At 37.3% G+C, this 13,231-nt stretch overlaps 2 non-coding genes across 2 annotated transcripts; both read right to left on the reverse strand.

Annotated features, from left to right (window-relative positions):
- Positions 1-4,074: 4,074 nt before the first annotated feature.
- Positions 4,075-4,182, reverse strand: LOC112774441 (small nucleolar RNA R71). Its single transcript, XR_003188933.1, has one exon. It is a non-coding gene; the product is annotated as a small nucleolar RNA R71 (small nucleolar RNA).
- Positions 4,183-11,367: 7,185 nt separating this feature from the next.
- LOC112774222 (small nucleolar RNA R71) lies at positions 11,368-11,475 on the reverse strand. Its single transcript, XR_003188721.1, has one exon. It is a non-coding gene; the product is annotated as a small nucleolar RNA R71 (small nucleolar RNA).
- Between the last annotated feature and the right edge of the window lie 1,756 nt (positions 11,476-13,231).

Below are 13,231 nucleotides of genomic sequence, written 5' to 3' on the forward strand. Positions count from 1 at the left end.
TTTTCTGTGATTTCAGGTATTTTCTGGCTGAAATTGAGGGACTTGAACAGAAATCAGATTCAGAGGTTGAAAAAGGACTGCTGATGCTGTTGAATTCTGACCTCCCTGCACTCAAAGTGGATTTTCTGGAGCTACAGAACTCAAAATGACGCGCTTCCAATTGCGTTGGAAAGTAGACATCCAGGGCTTTCCAGCAATATATAATAGTCCATACTTTGGCCAAGAATTGACGACGTAAACTGGCGTTCAACGCCAGCCTTCTGCCCAAATCTGGAGTCCAGCGCCAGAAAAGGATCCAAAACCAGAGTTGAACGCCCAAACTGGCATAGAAACTGGCGTTCAACTCCACAAATGGCCTCTGCACGTGCTACACTTAAGCTCAGCCCAAACACACACCAAGTGGGCCCCGGAAGTGGATTTAGGCATCAATTACTTACTCATGTAAACCCTAGTGACTAGTTTATTATAAATAGGACCTTTTACTATTGTATTAGGTATCTTTTGATCATCTTTGGATTACCTTATGATCCTTTGATCACGTTTTGGGGGCTGGCCATCTCGGCCATGCCTGGACCTTCACTTATGTATTTTCATACGGTAGAGTTTCTACACTCCATAGATTAAGGTGTGGAGCTCTGCTGTTCCTCAAAGATTAATGCAAAGTACTACTGTTTTCTATTCAAATCTTCTTATTTCTCTTCTAAGATATCCATTCGCACCCAAGAACGTGATGAAGGTGATGATTATGTGTGACGCTCATCATCCTTCTTCCTTATGAACGCGTGCCTGACAAACACTGCTGTTCTACATGAATTAAGCTAGAATGAGTATCTCTTAGATCTCCTAACCAGAATCTTCGTGGCGTAAGCTAGAATGATGGCGGCATTCAAGAGAATCCGGAAGGTCTAAACCTTGTCTGTGGTATTCCGAGTAGGATTCAATGATTGAATGACTGTGACGAGCCCCTAACTCGCGATTGCAGGGCGTTAGTGACAGACGCAAAAGGATAGTAAATCCTATTCTAGCATGATCGAGAACCGACAGATGAATAGCCGTGCCGTGACAGGGTGCGTGAGCATATTATTCACTGAGAGGATAAGATGAAGCCATTGACAAGGGTGATGCCTCCAGACGATTAGCCGTGCCGTGACAGGGCATTGGATCATTTTCCCGTGAGATGACCGAAAGTAGCCATTGACAGTGGTGATGTATCACATAAAGCCAGCCATGGAAAGGAGTAAGACTGATTGGATGAAGATAGCAGGAAAGCAGAGGTTCAGAGGAACGAAAAGCATCTCCATTCGCTTATCTGAAATTCCTACCAATGATTTACATGAGTATCTCTATCCCTATTTTATTATTTATTATTCGAAAACTCCATAATTATTTTATATCCGCCTGACTGAGATTTACAAGGTGACCATAGCTTGCTTCATACCAACAATCTCCGTGGGATTCGACCCTTACTCACGTAAGGTATTACTTGGACGACCCAGTGCACTTGCTGGTTAGTTGAACGGAGTTGTGTCCACACATAGAGCCACAATGAGGATTCAATATAATTATATATTGTTAATCTCACACAAGTACAAAGAACATGGAACACAATTTCGTCCACCAAGTTTTTGGCGCCGTTGCCGGGGATTGTTTGAGTTTGGACAACTGACGGTTCATCTTGTTGCTCAGATCAGGTAATTTTCTTTTTGTTTTGTTTTCAAAAATCTTTCAAAAATATTTAAAAAAAAAAAATTTCTCTTGTTTTCGAAAAAAAAAAAAATAAAAATGTTTTCAAAAAATTTATTCAAGATTTTTAAGAATGAATTCTAGTGTTTCATGAAGCATGTTGAAGCCTGGCTGGCTGTAAAGCCATGTCTAAATTCTTTTGGACTGAGGCTTCAACTATTAACTTCAATGCATGTAATTCCATATATCACAGCTTGGCTGGCCATTGGCCATGTCTAGTATTTTGGACTGGAGCTTTCATTGAAAGCTTGGCTGGCTAGTGAGCCATGTCTAATTCCTGGACTGAAGCTTTAGACTAACATGGCAAGATTCCTGGAATTCATATTAAAAATTTTGGAATCTTTATTTTTTCTTTTAAATTTTCGAAAAATATAAATAAAAATCCAAAAAAATTAGAAAATCATAAAAATCAAAAATATTTTGTGTTTCTTATTTGAGTCTTGAGTCATATCATAAGTTTGGTGTCACTTGCATATGCATCTTGCATTTTTTCGAAAATATCATGCATTCATAGTGTTCTTCATGATCTTCAAGTTGTTCTTGGTAAGTCTTCTTGTTTGATCTTGATGATTTTTTGTTTTGTTTCTTTTCATGTTTATCATATGCATTCTTGAATTCTTAGTGTCTAAGCATTAAAGAATTCTAAGTTTGGTGTCTTGCATGTTTTCTTTGCATTAAAAATTTTTCAAAAATATGTTCTTGATGTTCATCATGACATTCAAAGTGTTCTTGGTGTTCATCTTGACATTCATAGCATTCTTGCATGCATCACATGTTTTGATCTAAAAATTTCATGCATTGCATTTTTTTTGTGTTTTTCTCTCTCATCATAAAAATTCAAAAATAAAAAAAATATCTTTCCATGTTTCTCTCATCAAATTCGAAAATTTGAATTGACTTTTTCAAAAATTTTTAAAAATCAAGTTGTTGCCAATGAGTCAAATCAAATTTTCAATTTGAAAATCTTATCTTTTTCAAAATCTTTTTCAAAAATCAAATCTTTTTCAAAATTATTAGTTATTTTCGAAAATTCCAAAAAAAATATTTTTCAAAAATCTTTTTCTTATTTTTATCACAAATTTTCGAAAATAACATAATCAATTAATGTTTTGATTCAAAAATTTGAAGTTTGTTACTTGCTTGTTAAGAAAGATTCAAACTTTAAGTTCTAGAATCATATCTTGTGATTTCTTATGAATCAAGTCATTAATTGTGATTTTAAAAATCAAATCTTTTTCAAAAACTAATTTCTATCATATCTTTTCAAAAATATCTTCTTATCTTATCTTTTTCAAAAATATCTTTTCAAAATATCTTTTCTAACTTCCTAACTTCTTATCTTTTCAAAATTTGTTTCAACTAACTAACTAACTTTTTGTTTGTTTCTTAACTTTTTCAAAACTACCTAACTAACTCTCTCTCTCTCTAATTTTCGAAAATATCTTCCCTCTTTTTCAAAAATTTCTTTTTAATTAACTAATTATTTTTATTTTTTATTTATTTCAAAAAAAAAAATTTTCGAAAAATACTAACAAATTTTCAAAAACCAATTTTCAAAAATCACTAACTCCTTTTCAAAATAATTTTCGAAAATTATACCTCCCCCATCCTATTCTATTTATTCATTCATATCCTAACATCTCATCTCACATCTCTTCCATTCTCACAGTTGTGTTTCTTCCTTTATGTTACATTCTTTGTCTCCCCCTTTTCTTCCACTCACAAAGGGATCCCTATACTGTGGTATAAAGGATCTCTATTATTATTATCATTTTTCTGTCCATTCTTCCTTGTCATATGAGCAGGAGCAAGGATAAGAACATTCTTGTGGAAGCAGATCCAGAACCTGAAAGGACTCTGAAGAGAAAATTAAGAGAAGCTAAAATACAACAATCCAGAGAAAACCTTTCAGAAATTTTTGAAAAGGAAGAGGAGATGGCAGCCAAAAATAATAATAATATAAGGAAGATGCTTGGTGACTTTACTGCACCTAATTCCAATTTACATGGAAGAAGCATCTCCATCCCTGCCATTGGAGCAAACAACTTTGAGCTGAAACCTCAATTAGTTTCTCTGATGCAGCAGAACTGCAAGTTTCATGGACTTCCATCTGAAGATCCTTTTCAGTTCTTAACTGAATTCTTGCAGATATGTGATACTGTTAAGACTAATGGAATAGATCTTGAAGTCGACAGGCTCATGCTTTTCCCTTTTGCTGTAAGAGACAGAGCTAGATTATGGTTGGATTCTCAACCCAAAGATAGCCTGAACTCTTGGGATAAGCTGGTCACGGCTTTCTTAGCCAAGTACTTTCCTCCTCAAAAGCTGAGCAAGCTTAGAGCTGATGTTCAAACCTTCAGACAGAAAGAAGGTGAATCTCTCTATGAAGCTTGGGAAAGATACAAACAGTTGACCAAAAAGTGTCCTTCTGACATGCTTTCAGAATGGACCATCCTGGATATATTCTATGATGGTTTATCTGAGCTATCAAAGATGTCATTGGACACTTCTGCAGGTGGATCCATTCACCTAAAGAAAACGCCTGCAGAAGCTCAAGAACTCATTGACATGGTTGCTAATAACCAGTTCATGTACACTTCTGAAAGGAATCCTGTGAATAATGGGACGCCTATGAAGAAGGGAGTTCTTGAGGTTGATACTCTGAATGCCATATTGGCTCAGAATAAAATATTGACTCAGCAAGTCAATACGATCTCTCAGAGTCTGCATGGAATGCAAGCTGCATCCAACAGTACTCAAGAGGCATATTCTGAAGAAGAAGCCTATGATCCTGAGAACCCTGCAATAGCAGAGGTAAATTACTTAGGTGAACCTTATGGAAACACCTATAACTCAACATGGAGAAATCATCCAAATTTCTCATGGAAGGATCAAAAGCCCCAATAAGGCTTTAATAATGGTGGAAGAAACAGGTTTAGCAATAGCAAACCTTTTCCATCATCAACTCAGCAACAGACAGAGAACTCTGAACAAAATGCTTCTAATTTAGCAAATCTAGTCTCTGATCTATCTAAGGCCACTGTAAGTTTCATGAATGAAACAAGATCTTCCATTAGAAATCTGGAAGCACAAGTGGGCCAGCTGAGTAAAAGGATCACTGAAATCCCTCCTAGTACTCTCCCAAGCAATACAGAAGAGAACCCAAAAGGAGAGTGCAAGGCCATTGACATAAGCGCCATGGCCGAACCTCTGAGGAGAGGAGAGGACGTGAATCCCAAGGAGGAAGACCTCCTGGGACGTCCAGTGATCAATAAGGAGCTTCCCTCTGGGGAACCAAAGGACTCTGAGGCTCATCTAGAGACCATAGAGCTTCCATTGAACCTCCTTATGCCCTTCATGAGCTCTGATGAGTATTCCTCTTCTGAAGAGAATGAGGATGTTACTGAAGAGCAAACTGCCAAGTTTCTTGGTGCAATCATGAAGCTGAATGCCAAATTATTTGGCATTGATGCTTGGGAAGTTGAACCTCCCTTGTTCATCAATGAACTAAGTGATCTGGATCAACTGACATTGCCTCAGAAGAGACAGGATCCTGGAAAGTTCATAATACCCTGTACCATAGGCACCATGATCTTTAAGGCTCTGAGTGACCTTGGTTCAGGAATAAACCTCATGCCCCTCTCTGTAATAGAGAAATTGCGAATCTATGGGGTGCAAGCTGCTAAAATCTCACTAGAGATGGCAGACAGCTCAAGAAAACAGGCTTATGGACAAGTAGAAGATGTATTAGTAAAGGTTGAGGGCCTTTACATCCCTGCTGATTTCATAGTCCTGGATACTGGAAAGGAAGAGGATGAATCCATCATCCTAGGAAGACCTTTCCTGGCCACAGCAAGAGCTGTGATTGATGTTGACAGAGGTGAAATAGTCCTTCAATGGAATGAGAACTCCCTTGTATTCAAAACTCAAGGATCTCCCTCTGCAACTATGGAGAGGAAGCAGAAAAAGCTTCTCTCCAAGCAGAGTCAACCAGAGCCCCCACAGTCAAACTCTAAGTTTGGTGTTGGAGAGTCTCAACAAAGCTCTGCACATCTGTGAGGCTCCATGAGAGCCCACTGTCAAGTTATTGACATTAAAGAAGCGCTTGTTGGGAGGCAACCCAATGTGTATCTAATTCTTATTTTTATTATTTTTCATGTTTTCTTAGGTTCATGATCATGTGGAGTCACAAAATAAACAAAAAAATCAAAAATGGAATAAAAAACAGCAGAAGAAAAATCACACCCTGGAGGAGCATCTGTCTGGCGTTCAAATGCCAGAACAGAGCATAGTTCTGGCGCTGAACGCTCAGAACAAGCATGGTTCTGGCGTTCAACGCCAGAAATGGCAGCAAAGGGGCGTTGAACGCCCAAAATGGGCACCAACCTGGCGCTGAACGCCCAGAGTTGTGTGCAAGGGCATTTTACATGCCTAAATTGGTGCAGGGATGTAAATGCCTTGACACCTCAGGATCTGTGGACCCCACAGGATCATCTCAGGATCTGTGGACCTCACAGGATCCCCACCTACCTCCACTCACTCTCTTCTCTCTTCTCAATCATCCTCTATTCCCAATAAACACTCATCCCTTCTACTTTCCATTTACCACTCACATCCATACACCCACTACCTTCAAAATTCAACATCTCTCTCCCACCCAATCCCACCCATATGGCCGAATACACATTCCCATCCATCTCCTCCATATCTTCTTCTTATTCTTCTATTCTTTCTTCTTTTGCTCGAGGGCGAGCAACATTCTAAGTTTGGTGTGGTAAAAGCATAGCTTTTTTGTTTTTTCCATAACCATTAATGGCACCTAAGGCCAGAGAAACCTCTAGAAAGAGGAAAGAGAAGACAAAAGCTTCCATCAAAGGGTCTATAGCTCAGTGGTAGAACATTTGACTGCAAATCAAGAGATCCCTGAGATACCTCAGGGGATACATTTTCTTCCACACAATTATTGGAAGCAACTAAGGGTGGAACATCAAGAGCACTCCATCATCCTTCATGAATTCAGAGAAGATCTAAAAGCAATGAAGGAGGAGCAACAAAGACATGGAAGAGACATAGAAGAGCTCAAGGACATCATTGGTTCCTCAAGAAGGAAACGCCACCATCACTAAGGTGGATTCATTCCTTGCTCTTGCTTTCTCTGTTTTTCGTTTTCTATGTTATGTGCTTATCTATGTTTGTGCCTTCATTACATGATCATTAGTAGTTAGTAACTTTGTCTTAAAGATATGAATGTCCTATGAATCCATCACCTCTCTTAAATGAAAAATATTTTAATTCAAAAGAACAAGAAGTACATGAGTTTCGAATTTATCCTTGAACTTAGTTTAATTATATTGATGTGGTGACAATGCTTCTTGTTTTCTGAATGTATGCTTGAACAGTGCATATGTATTTTGAAGTTGTTGTTTAAGAATGTTAAATATGTTGGCTCTTGAAAGAATGATGACTAGGAGACATGTTATTTGATAATCTGAAAAATCATAAAAAATGATTCTTGAAGCAAGAAAAAGCAGCAAAGAACAAAGCTTGCAGAAAAAAAAAGGGGGCGAAAAAAAAAAATAATAAAGAAAAAGAAAAAAAGCAAGCAGAAAAAGCCAATAACCCTTAAAACCAAAAGGCAAGGGCAAATAAAAAAGGGATCCTAAGGCTTTGAGCATCAGTGGATAGGAGGGCCTAAAGGAATAAAATCCCAGTCTAAGCGGCTAAACCAAGCTGTCCCTAACCATGTGCTTGTGGCGTGTAGGTGTCAAGTGAAAACTTGAGACTGAGCGGTTAAAGTCAAGGTCCAAAGCAAAAACAAAGAGTGTGCTTAAGAACCCTGGACACCTCTAATTGGGGACTCTAGCAAAGCTGAGTCACAATCTGAAAAGGTTCACCCAATTATGTGTCTGTGGCATTTATGTATCCAGTGGTAATACTGGAAAACAAAGTGCTTAGGGCCACGGCCAAGACTCATAAAGAAGCTGTGTTCAAGAATCATCATACTGAACTAGGAGAGTCAATAACACTATTCGAAATCTGAAGTTCCTATAGATGCCAATCATTCTGAACCTCAATGGATAAAGTGAGATGCCAAAACTATTCAAGAGGCAAAAAGCTATAAGTCCCGCTCATATGATTGAAGCTCTGTTTCATTGATAGTTTGGAATTTATAGTATATTCTCTTCTTTTTATCCTATTTGATTTTTAGTTACTTGGGGACAAGCAACAATTTAAGTTTGGTGTTGTGATGAGCGGATAATTTATACGCTTTTTGACATTGTTTTTAGTATGTTTTTAGTAGGATCTAGTTACTTTTAGGGATGTTTTCATAAGTTTTTATGTTAAATTCACATTTCTGGACTTTACTATGAGTTTGTGTGTTTTTCTGTGATTTCAGGTATTTTCTGGCTGAAATTGAGGGACTTGAACAGAAATCAGATTCAGAGGTTGAAAAAGGACTGCTGATGCTGTTGAATTCTGACCTCCCTGCACTCAAAGTGGATTTTCTGGAGCTACAGAACTCAAAATGACGCGCTTCCAATTGCGTTGGAAAGTAGACATCCACACATAGAGCCACAATGAGGATTCAATACAATTATATATTGTTAATCTCACACAAGTACAAAGAACATGGAACACAATTTCGTCCACCAGGCGGCCATTCCTGAGATCCGGAAAGTCTAAACCTTGTCTGTGGTATTCCGAGTAGGATCTGGGAAGGGATGACTGTGACGAGCTTCAAACTCGCGAGTGTTGGGCGTGTGACAGACGCAAAAGGATCAATGGATCCTATTCCAACATGATCGAGAACCGACAGATGATTAGCCATGCGGTGACAGTGCATTTGGACCATTTTCACTGAGAGGACAGGAAGTAGCCATTGACAACGGTGATGCCCAACATACAGCTAGCCATGGAAAGGAGTATGAATGATTGGATGAAAGCAGTAGGAAAGCAGAGGTTCAGAAGGAACAAAAGCAACTCCATACGCTTATCTGAAATTCTCACAAATGAATTACATAAGTATTTCTATCCTATTTTATATTTTAATTATATTTTAATTATCAAATCTCCATAACCATTTGAATCCGCCTGACTGAGATTTACAAGGTGACCATAGCTTGCTTCAAACTGACAATCTCCGTGGGATCGACCCTTACTCACGTAAGGTTTATTACTTAGACGACCCAGTGCACTTGCTGGTTAGTTGTATCAGAATTGTGAAAAATAATTAAGAGTCAGAACGTGCGTACTGAGTTTTTGGCGCCGTTGCTGGGAATGAACAATCACAATTTCGTGCACCAAGTTTTTGGCACCGTTGCTGGGGATTGTTCGAGTTTGGACAACTGACGGTTCATCTTGTTGCTCAGATTAGGTAATTTTATTTTAATTTTAAGCTTTTTGTTTTGATTATTTTTATTTCCGTAAAAAAAATTAAAAATAAATTATTCTATGACTTCAGAATTTTTAAGAATGAATTCTAGAGTTTCATGATGATCTGTTGAAGTCTGGCTGGCTGTGAAGCCATGTCTAATCTTTTGGACCGAGGTTTCAACTTATCATCACAAGAGCTTGTTGATTTCTATCAATCTTGTTGTAGAATGTAATGATCTGCTAAAGCTTGGCTGGCCATTGGCCATGTCTAGTGATTTGGACCGAAGCTTTCACTGAAAGCTTGGCTGGCTATTAAGCCATGTCTAATTCCTGGACCGGAGTTGTAGACTAACATTGCATGATTCCTGGAATTCTTTTTAAAACTTTTGAAATCCTTATTTTTCTTTTTTCAAAATAATTTTCGAAAATCCAAAAAAATTTACAAAATCATAAAACCAAAAATAATTTTGTGTTTCTTGTTTGAGTCTTGTGTCAATTTTTAAGTTTGGTGTCAATTGCATGCCTTATTTTTTCTTTAAAATTTTCGAAAATTCATCATGTGTTCTTCATGATCTTCAAGTTGTTCTTGATGATTCTCTTTGTTTGATCTTTAATTTTTCTTGTTAAGTATTTTTTTTCTTGTTTTTCATATGCATTTTCAATTTGTTAGTGTCTAAACATTGAAAATTTCTAAGTTTGGTGTCTTGCATGTGTTTCTTTTCTTAAAAAAATTTTCAAAAACATGTTCTTGATGTTCATCTTGACATTCAAAGTGTTCTTGCATGCATTACTCATTTTGATCTTAAATTTTTATGTTTTGTTTCATTTTTGTTGTTTAATAAGAAAAAGAGAAAAACATCAAAATGATATCTTTTTTTTCTCTCTCCTCATTAAAAATTCAAAAATAAAAAATATATCTTTCCTTGTTTTACTCATAAATTTCAATTTCAAAATTCTATCTTTTTAAATATTTTTCAAAAATAAAATCTTTTTCATTTATTTTTACATATTTTCGAAAAAATTTTTAAATTGATTTTCAAAATCTTTTTCTTATTCTTACTTCATATTTTCGAAAATCTCACTAACATTTAATGTTTTAATTCAAAAATTTTTCAAGTTGTTACTTGCCTATTAAGAAAGGTTCAATCTTTGAATTTTAAAATCATATCTTTTAGTTTCTTATTAGTCAAGTAATCAACTTTAATTTCAAAATCAAATCTTTTTAAATTTCCTTTTCAAATTAAATTTCAAATCATATCTTTTTCAAAAATTAATTTTCAAAATCTTTTCTAACTTACTATCTTTTCAAATTTGATTTTCAAATCCTTTTCAATTAACTACTTGACTCTTTGTTTGATTTTAAAAGTTTTCTATTTCAATCATATCTTTTTCAAAACCACCTAATTACTTCTCTCTCTCTCTCTCTCCAATTTTTGAAAATTACTAACCTCTTTTTCAAAATTTGTTTTAATTAACTAATTGTTTTAAATTTTAATTTAATTTAATTTTATTTCTATTTTTTTTAATTTCAAATTATAACTAATATTTAAAATAAAAACAAAAATATTTTTATTTTATTTTAATTAATTTTCGAACCCCCTCTTCTCCTCTGTGTTCGAATTTTTCTCTTCTCTTCTTCTACTCACAAAAGAGAATCTTTATACTGTGACATAGATGATTCCTATTATTTTCTATTTTCTTATTTTTCATATGAGCAGGAGCAAGGATAAGAAAATTCTTGTTGAAGCTGATTCGGAACTTGAAAGGACTCTAAAGAGAAAGCTAAGAGAAGCTAAGGCACAACACTCTGGGGAGGACCTGACAGAATTTTTCGAAAAAGAAGAGGAGATGGCCGAACCCAACAACAATGGTGGAGATGCAAGGAAGATGCTTGGTGACTTTATTGCACCCTCTTCCAACTTCTATGGAAGAAGCATCTCAATTCCTGCCATTGGAGCAAACAACTTTGAGCTTAAGCCTCAATTAGTTTCTCTAATGCAGCAGAATTGCAAGTTTCATGGACTTCCAATGGAAGATCCTCATCAGTTTTTGGCTGAATTCTTGCAAATCTGTGACACTGTCAAGACCAATGGAGTTGATCCCGAGGTCTACAGGCTTATGCTTTTCCCTCTTGCTGTAAGAGGCAGAGCTAGAACATGGTTGGATTCACAACCTAAGGAAAGCCTGAACTCTTGGGATAAGCTGGTCAGTGCTTTCCTGGCCAAATTCTTTCCACCTCAAAAGATGAGCAAGCTTAGAGTGGAAATCCAAACCTTCAGACAGAAGGAAGGAGAATCCCTCTATGAAGCTTGGGAAAGATACAAGCAACTGATCAAAAGGTGTCCTACTGACATGCTTCCAAAATGGAGCATCATATGCATATTCTACGATGGTCTGTCTGAGTTGTCAAAAATGTCATTAGACCATTCTGTAGGAGGATCTCTTCATGTGAAAACTCCTGTAGAAGCTCAGGAACTCATTGAAATAGTTGCAAATAACTAGTTCATGTACACCTCTGAGAGAAATCCTGTAAACAATGGGACGCCTCAGAAGAAGGGAGTTCTTGAAATTGATACCCTGAATGCCATATTGGCTCAGAACAAAATATTGACTCAGCAAGTCAATATGATTTCTCAGAGTCTGAATGGATTGCAAGCTGCATCCAACAGTACTAAAGAAGCATCTTCTGAAGAAGAAGCTTATGATCCTGAGAACCCTGCAATAGCAGAGGTGAATTACATGGGAGAACCCTATGGAAACACCTATAATTCTTCATGTGGAAATCATCCAAATTTCTCATGGAAGGACCAACAGAAGCCTCAACAAGGCTTCAATAATAATGGTGGAAGGAATAGGTTTAGCAATAGCAAGCCTTTTCCATCATCTTCTTAACAACAGACAGAGAATTTTGAACAGAGCCATTCTGGCCTGGAAACCATAGTCTCTGATCTATCCAAGACTACACTAAGTTTCATGAATGAAACAAGGTCCTCCATTAGAAATTTGGAGGCACAGGTGGGTCAGCTGAGTAAGAAGATTACTGAAACTCCTCCCAGTACTCTCCCAAGCAATACAGAAGAAAATCCCAAGATAGAGTGCAAGGCCATAACCTTACTTGGTGTGACCGAATGCCCAGAGGAGAAGGAGGATGTGAATCCCAGTGAGGAAGACCTCTTGGGACGTCCTCTGGCCAGAAAGGAGTTCCCCTTTGAGGAATCAAAGGAATCTGAGGCTCATACAGAGACCATAGAGATTCCATTGAACTTTCTTCTTCCATTCATGAGCTCTGATGAATATTCTTCCTCTGAAGAGGATGAAGACATCACTGAAGAGCAAGTTGCTAAATATCTAGGAGCAATCATGAAGCTGAATGCCAAGTTATTTGGTACTGAGACTTGGGAGGATGAACCCCCCTTGTTAACTAATGAACTGAATACATTAATGAGGCAGACATTACCTCAGAAGAAACCGGATCCCGGAAAATTCTTCATACCTTGTACAATAGGCACCATGACCTTTGAAAAGGATCTATGTGACCTGGGGTCAGGGATAAACCTCATCCCCCTCTCTGTAATGGAGAAATAGGGAATCTTTGAGGTACAAGCTGCAAGAATCTCACTAGAGATGGCAGACAAATCCATGAAACAGGCTTATGGACTAGTAGAGGACGTGCTAGTAAAGGTTGAAAGTCTTTACATCCCTACTGATTTCATAATCCTAGACACTGAGAAGGATGAGGATGAATCCATCATCCTTGGCAGACCCTTCCTGGCCACAGCAAAAGCAGTGATTGATGTTGACAGAGGAGAGTTGGTCTTTCAGTTGAATGAGGACTACCTTGTATTCAGAACTCAAGGTTCTCCTTATGTAACCATGGAGAGGAAGCATGAAAAGCTTCTCTCAGTACAGAGTCAAACAAAACCCCCACATTCAAAATCTAAGTTTGGTGTTGGGAGGCCACAACCAAACTCTAAGTTTGGTGTTGGGAGGCCACAACCAAACTCTAAGTTTGGTGTTGAGAGGCCCCAACCTTGCTCTGATTATCTGTGAAGCTCCATGAGAGCTCACTGTCAAGCTATTGACATTAAAGAAGCACTTGTTGGGAGGCAACCCA

Source organism: Arachis hypogaea, chromosome 18 (assembly GCF_003086295.3).
Source record: "Arachis hypogaea cultivar Tifrunner chromosome 18, arahy.Tifrunner.gnm2.J5K5, whole genome shotgun sequence".
Classification (NCBI taxonomy): Eukaryota; Viridiplantae; Streptophyta; class Magnoliopsida; order Fabales; family Fabaceae; genus Arachis; species Arachis hypogaea.